The sequence below is a fragment of the Palaemon carinicauda genome, chromosome 4 (genome assembly GCF_036898095.1).
Source record: "Palaemon carinicauda isolate YSFRI2023 chromosome 4, ASM3689809v2, whole genome shotgun sequence".
NCBI classification, from domain to species: domain Eukaryota; kingdom Metazoa; phylum Arthropoda; class Malacostraca; order Decapoda; family Palaemonidae; genus Palaemon; species Palaemon carinicauda.
In genome coordinates, this window is record NC_090728.1 from 138,433,468 (window position 1) to 138,443,657 (window position 10,190).

The window sequence follows — 10,190 nt, forward strand, 5'->3', positions numbered from 1 at the left end:
TACACACGTGTATATATATATGTATATATATATATATATATATATATATATATATATATATAATATATATATTATATATACACACACACACACATATATATATATATATATATATATATATATATATATTTATTATATGTATACATTTAAATACATATGTATATATATTTATATATATACATATATATATATATATATATATATATATATATTATAGAAGGAAACATTAAACAATAAACCACAATGGCTATCAATTTAACTATATCTATCTATCTATGTATCTATCTCTCTATCTTATCTATTCATCCATCTATATATTTATATATATATATATATATATATATATATATATATATATATATTATATATATATATATATATATATATATATATATATATATATATATATATATATATATATTTTGTATATAAAAGGAAACATTAAACAATAAACCACAAGACAAAAGAAATTACTAAGTGAGTCCTTATCCTGTTTTGCCTTTATTCAAGGCTTAAACTAAAGGACTGGTACATTGCTATAGATTTTTACAATATATATATATATATATATATATATATATATATATATATATATATATATATATATATATATATATATTTTCTGAAGGGAGATACCTTAATGTGGTGATAGGGTTTGTGTATTGCCATGATCAGCAAAGTTGTACTAATCGGGGTCACCAATACTAGATTGGTTAAACAGTACAAAATTAAAAAAAAACATTATCAATGCAGAGATCTGGATGTTGAAAAGCCACTGTTCTTAACCTACTTACTATTATACTTTGAGTTTTGTTAGGATTCAACTTCATGCCCCATAATTAACACCATGCACTCATTTTACCTAGATCTAAATTAAGGGATTCAGCAACAGCAGATCTACATTCATGAGATGGAATTGATACAAAAAAATGTAGCATCATCTGCATATGCGACAAGCTTGTTTTCAAGGCCAAACCACATGTCATGAGTATATGGTATGAAAAGTAATGGGCCAAGAACACCACCCCGAGGAACACCAGATATCACATTCCTATACTTACTATGGTGCACATCAACAATAACTCTTTGCGATTCATTTCTTAAAAATTAAATAATGATGTTAAGAAACGAACCACCCACTCCCAACTGGTTGAGTTTGAAAACAAGGGCCTTATGATTAACACGGTCAAAGGCAGCACTAAAATCAAGGCCAATCATTCAAACTTCCTGACTACAATGTAGGAATTTCTGCACAGCATTGGAGATTGTAAGAAAGGCAACAAATACTCCAGGGACTTTATGAACACAAAATTGCAAACTATGGAACAGACGATTACCTTCAGCAAACCTATTAAGACGTTTTACCAAAACACGTTAAAAAACAATAGATAATGTGGGAGTTATGGAAATTGGGCGGTAATCAGTTTGACTTGAGTTACCCCAAATACATTTACATAATGGAGTAACATTACCAATTCTCCAACAAGTGCTAAAGGCTCCTCTTTTTGCTAACTTGCGTAAGATAACAGATAACTTTGGAGCTAAAAAATCTGCGGGAAAAATACCATTTGGGTCTACACCTGCATAAGCATCAAGGTCCATCAAAAGAGCTTTAATTTCATGAGACCGAAAAGATAATCTAGTTAGATTATCCTCAAGAAAACAGGAATGAGGAAGATCAAGTTTCTCGTTACTCTGCTTACTGTCAAACACATCAGCGAAAAGGGTTGCCCTTTCCTTTGGACAGTGAGTGGCAGAGCCATCTGGTTTAAGTAAAGGAGGATCTGTTGCATCTACACCACAGATTTAAAGGTAGTCCACCACTTATGTTCCAGGGTTGTACCAGAGAGATTTTCCTTCATGGTTAAATTGTATTCCTTTTCAGTTGAAGCATAAACTCTGAGCAAAATCTCTGAGTATAGTTATTCCAAGTCAAATCTGATCTGTTACTCTTCAGAAGATGATAGGCCTCCTGCTTCTCTAAATAAGCAAGTCTTCAATCATTACTGAACCATTGTTTGTCTTTCCCGCGGTACCTTAGCACATATAAAGTATATATATATATATATATATATATATATATATATATATATATATATATATATATATATATATATATATATATACATATATATATATATATATATATATATATATATATATATATATATATATATATATATATATATATATATATATCTAGGGGTCTCTCCATATGTATATAATAGATACGTGTTCGTGTATGTATATATACACATATGTACAGTATTTACATACCTTCTACAGGAAAATACATACATATATAAATACAAACATACATACACAAAAACAGATATTTAGGCATGAAGTATCCATGTAAGTAAGCACACAACTAAAGGGAACTATGAAGCTCATGAATAGAATAAATTAGCATTGTCTTCCGGCAGAGAAGTCCCCTTCCAGACTGACTCAGTAGACAAGGGGATATGAAATCCGAGCAATTTTATGCCTGTATGAATAATGGTCGCAAGACCGCTACTCTGTGACACTGGAGGCGGGAAAATGGAAGGAGAATCTTTTCATGTTGGTTTTGTAAGGTCATTCGCCTTCACAAAGGCAAACGTTGTATTATGAAGCAATATCATAATTAGAATTTCACTCGTCTGTCTTTACCAGTGAAAGAAACGGACAATATATTGTCCGACCTGCAAAGCTAGATGCAATGTTTATTATATAAAATACTTGTTTTATGATATACTTGCTGTGTAAAATACATGTTATCTAAAATAATTACCGGGACAATTTGTGTAAAACTATGATATGACATAATCAAGACTTCTCATATGTTTATAGAACCCTTTCGTTGTCATGGCTAAACATTTTTATTAACTGGTGATCCTAAATACATCTAAATAGAGTTTTTCCAGTAGAGAAAACTCATGTCTGAGACCTTTGTCCTTCAGCGGACTAGAAGCGGCTACTATTCTCAGCCTATTTAAATCATCACCTTTCTTTTCGAATAAATTCCAAAACCATCTAAGGTACTATAGTTATCTTTATTTCACAACATGTCAAGATGACAAATGAGTTTTTGACATGTATGAAATATGTATCGAAAATATGAGTTGCAACCTTTAAAAAAGTTTTTTTTTTTTTTAGAAATACTGCTAAAATAATAAAGTGAATAGAGAAACACCAAATAGAACTACCAAGTAACCTAGTTTTAAAAGCCCTAAACTTTCTCTGATTAACTATTAGAGGCTGTGAAGCGTCCAATAATAGACACGGACCAGTGAACAACAATGTTGTTTTTACATCAGTTATTTGATTAAAAGAATTACGATATATTCTTGTACTTGAGCAAGTAATGTTTTTAGGGATACTGTTTTAAAAAAAACCCTTAAACTCGACAAAGGTTACAAGACAAACAATGGATATATATAAGAAAATAATAAAAAGGAATACAAAAACATGAACAAACTTTAATATTACATTCCAAAGCGTCTGTTATTCTGGTGTTTTTCTCGACAGTTATTTTTCTAATGTTTGATTTTAATTTGTTTACTTGTCAGAACCAGCATCTTAACAGCTATTAACTTTGTCATTTAAGTTAAGGGGAAGTTATGTAGTCTACAGTGCCGGTTTTACCGATTGTATATTCAGAAAATAAATGAAAAATTATTAGATATTTTATTTTGTTTTGTGTGTAGGCGAAAATTGTTGTCTTTTTTCCACTTCAGTATAAATTATATCGGACATTTTGGCAATGTTACTTCCTATTTACCAAAATCCCAACAAAATTAGGATCTTTCTGTAAAATTCAATAAAAGAGTCAGGACGAAAAACATTACAACCTTAAAGGGATTTAAAATTATTTAATGGAAATTATACGGAGGTTTCCTGCCATTCTCTAACCAAGCACAATGTTGATTTTAAAAATGTTTAAGCAGATGGGAAGTGTACTGAAGAAAAAACATTATAGTTATGCACATTTAGAATAATGGGCAAAGGAAAGTTAAAAAAAAAGGAAATTGCTCATACATTATCCGCTACAGATCTACATGTAAAACAAAATATTAATTAATGATGTAACAGTTGGATAGTGGTAACAAAGACAGCATCCTCCCACATCTAATTTATGTTCTTTTAATTCAAGCGCCGGAAATTAAACTAATGGAAAGCGTAACTAATATAAAGGTTAAAGGTGCCACTTGCATCAGAATAGATGCTCACTAGAACGTCAGCCGGGCAAGCCCAACACCTCCACTGTGGTGCCCAACCACAGCAGTGGCCTCCACAGTAAACAGTTTAAAGTCGCGGTGACGTGCGGGGATCGATCTGGTGCCAGGCAAATGCTAGGCGAACACGTTACCACTGTACTAAACAGGAGGCTAGTACTTATTTTTGAGTGTGAGATTGTCCCTGTTATAACGAAGGCTTTAGGTATGATTAAAAAAAAAATCAACATTCCCCATTTAAAGAGTATTGGAAGAAAGGAAATTTGTAAGTTAAAACTGATGTGCATTCTCACTACCTTTTGGAGTTGACACAAGGGGCCATGTGCCCTATACATGAAGAGCTAGTATCTGAATACATACATACATACATACATACATACATATATATATATATATATATATATATATATATATATATATATATATATATATATATATGCATATATATATGCATATATATATATATATATATATATATATATATATATAAATTCTTTTTTTCAAGTCACGCTTGCTATCCCCGTCCCTCAGGTGGAGAGAGAGGAGTAGTCATACCCTAGTGAGAGGGGGTGCGTGGGCATGTGTTTGCATATATCTATAATTGGCGGGTAACGTACGCTAGTAATATATAATTACGGCATAACTATTTGATAATAAAAACTAAAAAAAAAAAAACACTCAGGGATACGAACTTCCAGTATTTTTTTTTTTTTTAACTAGGCTGGAGTTAAAAGCATTTAGTTGGGAGTGGATCAGGATGGCATATGCTACTGGAGAGAGAGAGAGAGAGAGAGAGAGAGAGAGAGAGAGAGAGAGAGATCAAATGAGATAGAGGGATAACTAGTTTGGTTAACACTGTTCTATCGGCAGCTTACATTGGAAAATAATAGAAGCCTTGAAAACACAGATGAGGATTTGACCTTTGCTCAACAAAGATCCAACAGACAATGTTTTAGTAGTTTGGATTGAAAACTACCATAATCTCTTTATGCTAATTAATTTCTTTTTGAACCATTGAAATCTCGAATTGACCATTATATACGTTCAATAAGTCAAAGCAAAGATTTTCTATTGATTTCATCATTAACGAATATCAAGATGTAGTAAAGAGATAGTTTTTTAAAAATGTCCTCCAACATATTTCCAGTGTGATGTTTCACTATTCTTATTCTAAAAATTGAAACAAGCAATTAGTAGTGGTCGACCATTAGCATTTTCCATCATTTATCATTTTAAGAATGATTACAGAAACTCAAGTGTCCTAAAGTTGAAAAGAGAAGAAAAGTTACGAATAAATACGAAAAGTTACGAATAAATACGAAACGTATTTCTTAAATAGGAAAAATCATGAATAAATAGGAAAAATCATGAATAAATAGGAAAAGTCATGAATAAACGGGAAAAATCCTGAATAAATAGGAAAAATCATGAATAAATAGGAAAAGTTATGAATAAATAGGAAAAGTTATGAATAAATATTAAAAGTAATGAATAAATCGGAAAAATCATGAATAGGAAAAGTCATGAATAAAGAGTAAAAATCATGAATAGGAAAAGTCATGAATATATAGTAAAAATCATGAATATATAGTAAAATTCCGGAATAAATAGTAAAAATCACGATTAAATTGTGAAAATCATGAATAAATAGGAAAAGTCATGCATGAATAGGAAAAATCATGAATAAATAGGAAAAGTAATGCATAAATAGGGAAAGTCATGAATAAATAAGAATAGTCATGAATAAATAGGAAAAGTTATGATTAAATACGAAAAGTTATGAATAAATAGGACAAGTTTTGAATAAATAGGACACATAATTAATAAATTGGAAAAGAAATTAATGAATAGAAAATGTCATGAATAAATAGGAAAAGTAATGAATGAAAAGCCAAACTAAGAAGCAAGTCCAGATAATCATGATTATCAAGACATTTTCATCACACAGTCATTACACAGTTTCATCTATTATAAAATATATACTAGACATCCAGCATTCACTTATCGTAATATTCATCTGCAACAATTGGGTTTCTAAATTTACTATCATCTCTAGATAATTAAGGGACTCTGAATATTAGGTTTAGATGAATGATTAGCTTACAGACTAATTAACCTAACGAGGGGGAGATTCAATACTCTCTTATTTGTTAATAATATTTCACCTACGCATGTATTTAATTATTCATTTAAGCCTTTAATCTATTGTATTTGTATGTGGAGGAAGAAAGAGATTAAAATATACAGTATATTACCCTTATTCCTTTTTTCGAAATAAAATGTATTCATATCATAAAAAGTTCCAATATAAAGAAAGGATTTATGATCTTCAAAATGAGGAATTCTTCACATTAGCCTGACTGTCTGACCTTTCCTACAGTCACAAATCATAGTTTTAAAATCGAGATTTTAAAAGGAACAAAATAGAAACAAATATACATACATAAGATATTTTGCTCAGAAGTAGCATGAATTTTTAGCATAGAATATTCATCACTCCCAATAACATCCTGCTATCACTGGCCATAAAACGTTTAATATCAAGTCACCAGTTAGGAGGAAATTCTGGAAGAGTTGAAGGCTGATAAAAGTTCTGAAAAAATAAATTCGAGAATTTTTTACCACGTGTGAGGGGGAAGCAAATATGACACATTTTATTGCAACATAACCTCTTCCGGATTCCTATCAACTATTTTTCGACTCCAAAGGTTAAACGCAGATTTGGTTGGCATCTGGCTGTTTCAGTAATGTTTCGAGAGAGAGAGAGAGAGAGAGAGAGAGAGAGAGAGAGAGAGAGAGAGAGAGAGAGAGAGAGAGAGAGAGAGAGAGACTTTCATTTGAAAAATGTAGTATATCACCCTGTTAGAGAACTGTACGTTGTTATTCGACAGGATCCTGTACATTTCCTGAAGAGAAGACTTACAGATATTCACAGTTTTACAAATACAGGGGATAAGACACCCCTTTCGGGTACGTTTTATTTCCAGTATATTATAATAATGATAAAAAACTCATCATAGCAAGAAGCAAGGCTATACCCCCTATATATCTTCATATTCTGAGGAAAATTTATTTGCATCCTATACATACATACATATACCAAGGCATTTCCCCAATTTTAGGGGGTAGCCGACATCAAACAATGAACAAAAAAGGGGACCTCTCCTCTCTACGTTCCTCCAAGCCTGACAAGGGACTCAACCGAGCTCAGCTGGTACTTCTAGGGTACCACAACCCACCTTCCCCAGTTATCCACCACAGATGAAGTTTCATAACGCTGAATCCCCTACTGCTGCTACCTCCGCGGTCATCTAAGGCACCGGAGGAAGCAGCAGGGCCTACCGGAACTGCGTCACAATCGCTCGCCATTCATTCCTATTTCTAGCACGCTCTCTTGCCTCTCTCACATCTATCCTCCTATCACCCAGAGCTTTCTTCACTCCATCCATCCACCCAAACCTTGGCCTTCCTTTTGTACTTCTCTCATGAACTCTTGCATTCATTACCTTCTTTAGCAGACAGCCATTTTCCATTCTCTCAACATGACCAAACCACCTCAACACATTCATATCCACTCTAGCTTCTAACTCATTTCTTACACCCGTTCTCCCCCTCACCACTTCGTTCCTAACCCTATCTACTCGAGAACACCAGCCATACTCCTTACACACTTCATCTCAAACACATTCAATTTCTGTCTCTCCGTCACTTTAATTCCCAACAACTCCGATCCATCATCACAGTTGGTACAATCACTTTCTCATATAGAACTCTCTTTACATTCATGCCCAACCATTTAATTTTTACTACTCCCTTAACTGCCCCCAACACTTTGCACCCTTCATTCACTCTCTGACGTACATCTGCTTCCACTCCACCATTTGCTGCAACAACAGACCCCAAGTACTTAAACTGATCCACCTCCTCAAGTAACTCTCCATTCAACATGACATTCAACCTAGCACCACCTTCCCTTCTTGTACATCTCATAACCTTACTCTTACCCACATTAACTATATATATATATATATATATATATATATATATATATATATATATATATATATATATATATATATATATATATATATATATATATATTCGTTTATACGTATTTCCAAGATTGCCATGAAAGAGAACAGAATGGCTCATACTATCAAGTAAAAAGAACAGATGATTAAAGAAAGGAACAAATCTAAATAGATGGAATAAGGATGGATAATTGATAGATGAAAATAAATATCAAAATATAATAAATGAATATAAATATATTATAAATTTCATAGATAGCACGCCAAAACTAAATTAATTCAAATGGCCAATTAAAAGGATATAAAACGAAGAACATTAGAGAAGGAGAGATTGTTTGTACCTTCAAGGAATGCAACCAAAGTATACATTTAAGAGAGGTATTGTTCCATTGACATGTCGTTGTCAAAGGCTGTAAAGTATTGGTTGTATTTTGTCGGATAGACAACGAAATAAAATATAAGACATGACTTGGTAGCCAATAATGCAGAGCAAATCTCCCCCAAATCATTCTTCTCAGAATAATATTGTTGTTTCTCTTCACATTGTGGCAGGTTCCGAGGATAAAACATACCGGTCACTACCACGTACATCAATTAACAGGTCGTGAATGAAACCTCTCTGTAGTAAAACCTCCCACTGATAATTCATCAAAATTTGTACCAACAAAATCCTCTTCAAAAGTAGCACGACCAAAATCCTCTTCAAAATTTGCACAACCAAAATCCTCTTCAAAATTTGCACAAACAAAATCTTTAAAATTTGTACGACCAAAATCCTCTACAACATTTGCACCAGCAAAACTCCCTTCAAAATTTTTACTACCAAAACCCTCTCCAAAATTTCCACGACCAAAACCCTCTCCAAAATTTCCACGACCAAAACCCTCTCCAAAATTTCCACGACCAAAACCCTCTCCAAAATTTCCACGACCAAAACCCTCTCCGAAATTTCCACGACCAAAACCCTCTCCAAAATTTCCACCACCAAAACCTTCTCCAAAATTCCCACATCCAAAATCCTCTTCAAAATTTCCACCACCAAAACCTTCTTCAAAATTCCCACGACCAATAACCTCTTCAAAATTTGAAAGTCCAAATTCCTTTTCAAAATTTGCACGTCCAAAATCCTCTTCAAAATTTGCACGTCCAAATTCCTCTTAAAAATTTGCACGTCCAAATTCCTCTTAAAAATTTGCACTTCCAAATTCCTCTTAAAAATTTGCAATTCCAAATTCCTCTTCCAAATTTACACGTTCAAATTCCTCTTCAAAATTTGCACCACCAAAACCCTCTTCAAAATTTCCACCACCAAAAATCCTCTCCAAAATTTGCACGTCCAAAATCCTCTTCAATATTTGTACGACCAAAACCCTCTCCAAATTTTGCAAGACCAAAAACCCTCTAAAAAATTGCACGACCAAAATCCTCTCCAAAATTTGCACGTCCAAAAAACCTCTAATAATTGCACGACCAAACCCCTCTTCAATATTTGCACGACCAAAACCCTCTCTAAAATTTGCATGTCCAAAAACCCTCTCTAAAATTTGCATGTCCAAAACCCTCTCTAAAATTTGTACAACCAGAACCTCTCCAAAGTTTGCACCCCCAAAATCTTCATCAAAATTTGCACCACAAAAAACCCTCCCCAAAATTTGCATGATCAAAACTTTCTAAAATTTTCACGACCAAAACCCTCCTCAAAATTTGCACGACCAAAACCCTCTTCAAAACTTGCACTACCAAAACCCTACTCAAAATTTGCACTACCAAAACCCTCCTCAAAATTTGCAATACCAAAACCCTCCTCAAAATTTGCACTAGCAAAACCCTACTCAAAATTTGCACTACCAAAACCCTCCTCAAAATGTGCACTACCAAAACCCTACTCAAAATGTGCACTACCAAAACCCTACTCAAAATTTGCACGACCAAAACCCTCCTC